Below are 10,707 nucleotides of genomic sequence, written 5' to 3' on the forward strand. Positions count from 1 at the left end.
ACATAAGCATCACATCCCCAAACTTTAAGAAACGACAACTTCGGTCTTTTGCCATACCACAACTCGTATGGTGTCGTCTCAACGGATTTTGATGGTGCCCTATTTAAAGTGAATGCATTCGTCTCTAATGCATAACCCCAAAACGATAACGGCAAATCGGCAAGAGACATCATAGATCGCACTATTTCTAACAAAGTACGATTACGACGTTCGGACACACCATTACGCTGTGGTGTTCCAGGCGGTGTCAACTATGAAACAACTCCACATTGTATTAAGTGAGCACCAAACTCGAAACTCAAATATTCACCCCCACGATCAGAACGTAGGAACTTGATCTTCTTGTTACGATGATTTTCAACTTCACTCTGAAATTGCTTGAACTTCTCAAACGTTTCAGACTTGTGCTTCATCAACTAGATATATACATACCTACTCAAACCGTCAGTGAAGGTGAGAAAATAACGATATCTGCCGTGCGCCTCCACACTCATCGGACCGCACACATCAGTATGTATGATCTCCAACAAGTCACTTGCATGCTCCATTGTTCCGAAGAACGGAGTCTTAGTCATCTTGCCCATGAGGCATGGTTCGCACGTGTCAAGTGATTCAAAATCAAGTGACGCCAAAAGCCCATCAGAATGGAGTTTCTTCATGCGCTTTACACCAATATGACCTAAGCGGCAGTGCCACAAAAACATGGCGCTATCATTGTTTACTCTACATCTTTTGGTATCAATGTTATGTATATGTGTATCATTGCTATCAAGATTCAATATGAAGAATCCTCTCACATTGGGTGCATGACCATAAAAGATATTACTCATAGAAATAGAACAACCATTATTCTCTGACTTAAACGAGTAACCGTCTCGCAATAAACAAGATCCAGATATAATGTTCATGCTTAACGCAGGCACTAAATAACAATTATTTAAGTTCATAACTAATCCTGATGGTAACTAAAGTGAGACTATGCCGACGGAGATTGCATCAACCTTGGGACCATTTCCCACGCGCATCGTCACTTCATCCTTCGCCAGCCTTCGTTTATTCCGCAGTTCGTGCTTCGAGTTGCAAATATGAGCAACAGAACTGGTATCGAATACCCATGCACTACTACGAGAGTTGGTTAAGTACACATCAATAACATGTATATCAAATATATCTGATTTTTCCTTGGTCATCTTCTTATCATACAAATACTTGGGGCAGTTGCGCTTCTAGTGACCCACTCCCTTGCAATAATAACACTCTGTTTCAGGCTTAGGTCCAGCCTTGGGTTTCTTCGTCGGATTGGTAACAGGTTTGCCGCTCTTCTTGGATTTACCCTTTTTGGCTTTGTTGTTTCTCTTGAAATGAGTGGTCTTATTGACCATCAACACTTGATGCTCTTTTCGCAGTTCTGACTGTGCGACTTTCAGCATCGCGAATAACTCGCCGGGTGACTTGTTCATCCCTTGCATGTTATAGTTCAACACAAAGCTCTTATAGCTAGGTGGCAGTGATTGAAGAATTCTGTCGGTGATAGCCTCTTGCGGGAGTTCAATCCCCAGCTCAGCTAGACGGTTTGAGTACCCACACATTTTGAGCACATGCTCACTGACAAACGAATTCTCCTCCATCTTGCAAGCATAGAATTTATCGGAGGTCTCATACCTCTTGATCTGGGCGTTCCTCTGAAAGATAAACTTCAACTCCTGGAACATCTCATATGCTCCATGACGCTCAAAGCAACGTTGAAGTCCCGGCTCTAAGCCATACAAGACTGCACATTGAACTACTCAGTAGTCCTCCTTACGTGTTAACCAGGCGTTCAAAACATCTTGGCTAGACGTAGCGGGTGGTTCATCTCCTAGCGCAGCATTAAGGACATAATCCTTCTTCCCAGCTTGCAGGAGCAGCTTGAGATTACGAGCCCAGTCTACAAAGTTGCTTCCATCATCTTTCAACTTAGCTTTCTCTAGGAACGTATTAAAATTCAGGGTGACTACTGCGTGAGCCATTGATCTACAACACAAATATTGCAAAGTGGACTTAGACTATGTTTACGATAATTAGAGTTTAACTAATCAAATTACTGATAAACTCCCACTCAAAAAGTACATATCTCTAGTCATTTGAGTGGTACATGATATAAATTCACTAACTCAAGTTCGATCATCATGTGAGTTGAGAATAGTTTTAGTGGTAAGCATCTTTATGCTAATCATATCAAATATACGATTCATGCTCGACCTTTCGGTCTCATGTGTTCCGAGGCCATGTCTCCACATGCTAGGCTCATCAAGTTTGACCTGAGTGTTCTGCGTGTGCAACTGTTTTGCACCCGTTGTATGTGAACGTTGAGTCTATCACACCCTATCATCATTTGGAGTCTCGAAACGATGAACTGTCGCAACTGTGCACAGTCGGGGAGAACACAATTTCATCTTGAAATTTTAGTGAGAGATCACCTTATAATGCTATCGTCGTTCTAAGAAAAATAAGGTGCATAAAAGGATTAACATCACATGCAATTCATAAGTGACATGATATGGCCATCATCTTGTGCTTCTTGATTTCCATCACCAAAGCACCGACATGATCTTCTTGTCACTGGCGCCACACCATGATCTCCATCATCGTGCCGCCATTGAGGTTGTCGTGCTATCTATGCTATTACTACTAAAGCTACGACCTAGCAATATAGTAAACGCATCTGCAAACACAAAGTTAGTTTAAAGACAACCCTATGGCTCCTGCCGGTTGCCGTAGCATCGACGTGCAAGTCGATATTAACTAATACAACATGATCATCTCATACATCCAATATACCACATCACGTCATTGGCCATATCATATCACAAGCATATCCTGCAAAAACAAGTTAGACGTCCTCTAATTTGTTGTTGCATGTTTTACGTGGCTGCTATAGGTATCTAGTATGATCGCATCTTACTTACGCAAAAACCACAACGGAGATGTGCAAATTGCTATTTAACCTCTCTCCAAGGACCGCCTCGGTCAAAACCAATTCAACTAAAGTTGAAGAAACTGACACCCGCCAGTCATCTTTATGCAACGAGTTGCATGTCAGTCGATGAAACCAGTCTCTCGTAAGCGTACGAGTAATGTCGGTCTGGGCCACTTCAATCCAACAACACCGCCGAATCGAGAAAAGACTAAGGAGGGCAACAAATCGAACATCAACGTCCACAATTTTTTGTGTGTTCTACTCGAGATAACATCTACGCATGAACCTAGCTCATGATGCCACTGTTGGGGAACGTTGCATGGGAAACAAAAAAATTCCTATGCAAACGAAGACCTATCATAGTGATGCCCATCTACGAGAGGAGATTAGATCTACGTACCCTTGTAGATCGCTAAGCGGGAAGTGATAACCCACAAGTATAGGGGATCGCAACAGTTTTCGAGGGTAGAGTATTCAACCCAAATTTATTGATTCGACTCAATGGGAAGCGAAAGAATATTCTCAAGTATTAGCAGTTGAGTTGTCAATTCAACCACACCTAAAAGATGTAGTGTCTGCAGCAAAGTATCAGTAGCAAGGTAGTATGATAGCAGCAGTAGCAATAGTAACCAGTAGCAGCAAAGTAACAACAGTAGCAACAGAGTAACAGTAGCAACAGTGACAACAGTAGCAGCAAAGTAACGTAGCAAGGACCAGTAGTAAAAGACTCGTAGGCATTGGATCAGTGATCGATTATTATGCCGGATGCTATTCATCATGTAACAGTTATAACATAAAGAGATATGTAACTAGCTCCCGTTCGTCAATATAATGTAGGCATGTATTCCGTATGTAGTCATATGTTCTTAGGGAAAAGAACTTGCATGACATCTATTGTCCATCCCTCCCGTGGCAGCGGGGTCCTAATGGAAACTACGGGATATTAAGGTTCTCCTTTTAATAAAGAACCGGACCAACGCATTAACACTTGGTGAATACATGAACTCCTCATACTATGGTCATCTCCGGGAGTGGTTCCGGCTATTGTCACTCCGGGGTTGCCGGGTCATAACACATAGTAGATGACTACAACTTGCAAGATAGGATCTAAAACACACATATATTGGCGACAACATAATAGTTTCAGATCTGAAATCATGGCACTCTGGCCCTAGTGACAAGCATTAACCATGGCAAAGTAGTAGCAACATCAATCTCAGAACATGGTGGATACTAGGGATTAATCCCCGTCAAAACTAACTCGATTACATGATAGATCTCATCCAACCCATCACCGTCCAGCAAGCCTACGATAAGATTACTCACGAACGGTGAAGAGCATCATGGAATTGGCGATGAAGGAAGGTTGATGATGACGATGGCGACGATCTCCCCTCTCTGGAGCCTAGAACGGACTCCAGATCTGCCCTCCAGATGAAGAACAGGAGGTGGCGGTGCCTCCGTATCATAAAACGCGATGAACCCTTCTCCCTGATTTTTTTTTCTGGATGATAGAGGCTAAATAGAGCTGGATTGAGAGGCGGTGGAGCTTTGTGGGCCTCACAAGCCTGCCAGGCGCGGCCAGGGGGGGCGCGCCTGGTGGGCTTGGGGGATCACAACTCCACTCCCTCCGATGATTCTTGCGCCAGTATTTTTCATTAATTCCAGAAAAAATCTCCGTAAATTTTCAGGTCATTCCGAGAACTTTTATTTCTGCGCAAAAACAACACCATGGCAATTCTGCTGAAAACAGCGTTTGTCCGGGTTAGTTCCATTCAAATCATGCAAATTAGAGTCCAAAACAAGGGTAAAAGAGTTCAGAAAAGTAGATACGACGGAGACGTATCAACTCCCCCAAGCTTAAAGCCTTGCTTGTCCTCAAGCAATTCAGTTGACAAGCTGAAAGAGACAAAAGAAAAACTTTGCCGAACTCTGTTTGATCTTGTTGTTGCAACTATGTCTAACTCATATCCAGAATTTCAGCAAGATCACAAGCAAACCACATAAGCAAATGACATCTAGGTCTCACGGTAAACTCATATCAATGGCATAATCAACTAGCGAGCAAATAATAATAAGTCTCAAACGTCAACACTTCAACCAAAACAATCATGAAGTAGTACGAACATATGGTATCTCGCTAGCTCTTTCTGAGACCGCAAAACATAAATGCAGAGCACCTTCAAAGACCAAGGGCTGACTAAACATTGTAATTCATGGCAAAGAAGATCCAGTCACAGTCATACTCAACACAGTTAAAAGCAAATCATAAAAATGACAGAGGTGCTCTTTAATTGGTGCTTTTATAAGAGGAGGATGACTCAACAAAAACATAAATAGATAGGCCCTTCGCACAGGGAAGCATTGATTTGCAGAGGTGCCAGAGCTCAAGCTTTGAAAACAGAGATAATAATTTTGGGTGGCATGCTTTCACTGTCAACACAATGACTTAGAGTTCTCATCATCTTCCACGCTACACATGCTATAGGCGGTTCCCAAACAGAGAACTAAAGTTTTGACTCCCCCCCACCAATCAATCACATTCCACGACTAGCTGAATACTCGGGTGTCGTCCATACAAACAACAATCCACGGGGAGTTTTGTTTGCAATTATCTTTTTGATTTGAGCATGGAACTTGGAATTCCAATTACCGGCCCCTTTCTCGTGAATGATAGTGAATAAACACATATCGAGGATAACACGCCTAGCATGGAAGATACTAATAGTCCCCTGTCACCACATGAGCGGTTCGGGCATGCAAACAAGATTATTTCTTGAAGGTTTAGAGATTGGCACATGCAAATTTACTTGGGACGGCAGGTAGATACCGCACATAGGTAGGTATGGTGGACTCATATGGAACAACTTTGGGTTTATGGAAGTGGATGCACAAGCAGTATTCCCGCTTAGTACAAGTGAAGGCTAGCAAAAGACTGGGAAGCGACCAACTAGAGAGCGACAACAGTCATCAAAATGTATTGATATTAACTAACATTGAGTGCAAGCATGAGTAGGACATAAATCACCATTAACATGAACATCATAGAGGTTATGTTGATTTTGTTTCAACTACATGCGTGAACATGCGCCAAGTCAAGTCACTTGAATCATTCAAAGGAGGATACCATCCTATCATACTACATCATAGTCATCTCAAAATTCATGTGGGCATCCAAAACAAACTAGTATAAGCTCCTAGCTAAGTAAGCATGGCATAAGCAACTATGATCTCTAAGTTGTCATTGCAAACATGTTTCTCTCACAAGAAAGCTGAATCAGGCACGATGAGCTAGTCATATTTACAAAAACAAAAAAGATCGAGTTCATACCAGCTTTTCCAAGCTCAGTCACTTCATCACATATCGTCATTTTTGCCTTTCACTTGCACGACCGAATGATGTGAACAATAATAAGCGTGCTTGTGCATTGGACTAAAGCTGGAATCTGCAGGCAAACACAAAGGAGAAGACAAAGTAATATGGCTCTTTAACAAATAAACAGCTATGCATGCGAGAGCCACTAAACATTGTAACCATGGTCTTCTACCTTGACCCAAAGAAAAGAAAACTATTTACACGGGAAAGCTCCGAACAAGCAAAAGAAGAACAAGAAAACTTTTTGGGTTTTCTCAAACTAGACAGACACATGAAAAGAAAACGAGAAAAAGAAAATAAACTAGCATGGATGATACAGTGGCAAAGTGTGAACACCGACGAACAAAGTGAAAGCATAAGCAAGAATGTAAAGTCGGTGAGAAACACGTACTCTCCCAAGCTTAGGCTTTTGGCCTAAATTTGTCTACTCCCAAGGAGGGAAATAACCAGCTCCGGATACTCCGGAGTGGACTGAGGATGCCACTGCTGTGTGAGCTCCTCTGGCTCCCAGTGATAAACTAGCATCTGCTACTCGACTGGTGGCTCGGGCACGGGCACCTGTGGTTGGGCTAGGCCCCAATATGCATAGATGTCCGAGGGCATAATAATGTACCTGCCTACATGAAGATTGAACAAAGAAGGAGCAGGCAAAGTAATAGTCTCACGAGTACCCTGACTAAACACTAGGTTATAAATCATCCTTCTATTTATATCTCTATCAAGAAAGTCATGGCGAACCATGCTATCGTAATCTAGATATCTCTCGGGAAGAAGAACTCTTCTTCCTCCTCGAGTCTAATAGGTATCTCAAAGTGTCTAGCAAGAGGAGTAGCATAGATACCTCCATAGACAATGCCTTTAGAATGGTTCGTGTTCAATCATTGAGCTACTATGGCGCCCAAGCTATAAGTTTTATCATTATAAAGGGCTTCGCGCAAGACCGCAAGATCTGGGGAACTAAGTGACCCAGCTTTCCCACGGCCAATCAAACATTTTCCCACGAATAATGAGAAGTACCGAAGCACGGGAAAATGAATGCTAGCAGCTCTAGCACAAGACACTCCTCTCTCCTCTCCTACAGCAATAGTATCGATGAAAGATTCCAAGTCCCGTGGATGAGGTTCATGAATATCCCCAACGTAAGGTAATTTGCAAACATTGCAAAAATCCTGGAGTGACATGCGCTGGGGGATATCATAAAGTTTGAACTCAACCATAGGAGGATTCTTCCTCGGATAGAAGTTAAAGCTTTGTACGAAGATATTAGTGAGGAGGAGGTATTGCTGACACTTATCTTCAACGAAGGCGGTAAGGCCTGCGTTCTCCACCAAGTAGTAAAAGTCCTCATAAAGTCCGGCGACGCGTAAGAACACGTCGCTTGGCCACTCGCACGCTCGAACTTCTGCGACTCGAGGGACCGAATACTTGGGCTTCTTCTCACTTCCATCATCCTTGGGGTCACGGCTTGAAGATCCTCTTAAGAACCTCCTCATCTTTTCCGTTTTCTATCTCTGAAAAATTCTGAAATTTTTATTGATTCTAAGAAACAGTGAACAAGGCTCAACTAATCTCGTAGCAACTACTCCAATAAGTGCCTAGAGGCCATATTACGCATCAAACCCACTTGGGACCAGCTAGAATTAGCATGGAAAGCTCAAGAACATGGTCACCAAGGCAGCAAGAATACGCGAAGTATAAGGCACTAGAGCAAAAAACTAATTGGACCAATGGAGGAGTCACTTACCAAGGAGGAATTTCCCCCAAAACAGTTCGGAGAATGGTGCTTTGAGCAAGGAGATCGAAAATCCCAGCAAGAAGAGCAAGAACACGGTTTGAGCTGCAAAACGATTTTTTCTGGAGGTAGGAGAACCAGATGAGAGCAAGAATGAGTGGAGGGGGTGCACGTGGGCCCCACAAGCCAGGTAGGCGCGACCAGGGGGGTGCCCGCGCCTCCAGGGCTTGTGGCCCACTGGTGCAGCTCCTAGACTAGCTCTTCGTTTCAGTATTTTTCAAAAATTCCGGAAAAATCATACTTGATTTTCAGGACGTTCGGAGAACTTTTATTTTTGGGGTACTTTTCTTCGGGACGCTAAAACAGAAAACAGGGAAAACTAAACTAAATCTATCATTTTTCTTCTAAGCAACCAAAAGTGAAAGCTTGGAACACAGGTTTGTGACTCCTCGATTCATCCATCTCATGGTCATCGAAAGAAATCCGTCAGTGAGGTTGATCAAGTATCCTTGACAAACTTCTCGAATCACAAAAGAGAACGGAGAATTTTCGAATAGTCACTAACTCACCTCAATGGGGATGTGTATCTCCCCAACAAGCAAATCATACTTCATCTTGACACGAGGTATAGGGCATTCAAAGCTCCCAATAAGAATCGATGAAGTTTTTCCGATAGCATTGATGCAATGTACTCGATATTGTTTCTTCGGAAAGTGCACCATATGCTCATTACCGTTGACATGGAAAGTGACATTGCCTTTGTTGAAATCTATAACAGCCCCTGCAGTGTTTAAAAAGGGTCTTCCGAGGATGACCGCCATGGCATCGTCCTCGGGAATATCCAAGATAACAAAGTCTGTTAAGATAGTGACATTGGCAACCACAACAGGCACATCCTCGCAAATGCCGATAGGGGAAGCAGTTGATTTGTCGGCCATTTGTAGAGAGATTTCAGTGGGTGTCAACTTATCCAGTTCAAGTCTACGATAAAGAGAGAGAGGCATAACACTAACACCGGCTCCAAGGTCGCATAAAGCAGTTCTAATGTAGTTACCTTTAATGGAGGAAGCTATAGTGGGCACACCGGGATCACCTAGTTTCTTAGGAGTTCCACCCTTGAAGGTATAATTAGCAAGCATGGTGGAAATCTCAACCTCAGGTATCCTCCTCTTATTAGTCACAATATCCTTCATGTACTTAGCATACAGAGACATTTTGAGCATATCTGTCAAACGCATTTGCGGAAAGATAGGTCTAATCATTTCAACAAATCGCTCAAAGTCCTCATCATCCTTTTTCTTGGATGGTTTGGGAGGAAAGGGCATGGGTTTCTGAACCCATGGTTCCCTTTCTTTACCATGCTTCCTAGCAGTGAAGTCATTCTTATCGTATCTTTTATTCTTAGGTTGTGGGTTATCAAGATAAACAAGTTCAATCTCCACATCCTTTTCATTGCTAGGTTGAGCATCATCATGAACATCACTATTCATATTATCATTAGGCTCATGTTCATCACCAGATTGTGTTTCAGCATAAAAAACAAAGGCATCGTTTGGACTCTCAGGTGTAGCAGCAACAGGGTTGCTAGCATCTAAATTCCTATCATCTTTCTTCTTCTTTCTAGGATGACTAGGTGCATCAGTGCTAATTCCTTGAGAATCTTGTTCAATTCTCTTAGGATGACCCTCAGGATACAAAGTTTCCTGAGTCATTCTACCGCCTCTAGTGACGACTCTGACAGAATTGTCATTCAACTCATTTAGCAAGTCATTCTGAGCTTTAAGTACTTGTTCTACCTTAGTAGTAACCATAGAGGCATGTTTACTCAAGAGCTTAAGATCATTGTCATGTCTGTCCACACAAGCACTTAAATGACTAAGCATACGAGCATTATGTTCCAATTGTCTGCTAACATAATCATTGAAACTCTGTTGTTTGGCAACAAAGTTATCAAATTCATCCAGGCATAAGCTAGCAGGTTTATCAAAAGGAATATCACTCTCATCAAACCTACGTAGAGAATTTACTTCTCCTACCTGTATCGGGTTATCAAGACCATGGATCTCTTCGATAGCTGGTAGATTTTTGACATCTTCAGATTTAATGCCTTTCTCTCGCATAGATTTCTTAGCTTCTTGCATATCTTTAGGACTGAGGAATAGAATACCTCTTTTCTTTGGAGTTGGCTTAGGAGGTGGTTCTGGAATAGTCCAAGCATTCTCATTGCACAAGATGTTATTCAGTAGAATCTCAGCTTGTTCTACGGTTCGTTCCCTAAAAACACAACTAGCACAACTATCTAGGTGGTCTCTAGAAGCATCGGTAAGTTCAATATAGAAGATATCAAGTATTTCATTCTTCTCAAGAGGGTGATCAGGCAAAGCATTCAGTAGCTGGACGAGCCTCCCCCAAGCTTGTGGGAGACTCTCTTCTTCAGCTAGAGCAAAGTTGTATATTTCCTACAAAGCAGCTTGCTTCTTATGGGCAGGGAATTTTTTTCACAGAAGTAGTAGACCATATCCTGGGGCCTACGCACACAACCAGGAGCAAGAGAAGTGAACCAAGTCTTAGCATCATCCTTTAGCAAGAAAGGAAACAACTTGAGGATATAGTAGTGGCGGATCTTTTCCTCACTAGTGA

The sequence above is a fragment of the Hordeum vulgare genome, chromosome 7H, assembly GCF_904849725.1.
Source record: "Hordeum vulgare subsp. vulgare chromosome 7H, MorexV3_pseudomolecules_assembly, whole genome shotgun sequence".
Classification (NCBI taxonomy): domain Eukaryota; kingdom Viridiplantae; phylum Streptophyta; class Magnoliopsida; order Poales; family Poaceae; genus Hordeum; species Hordeum vulgare.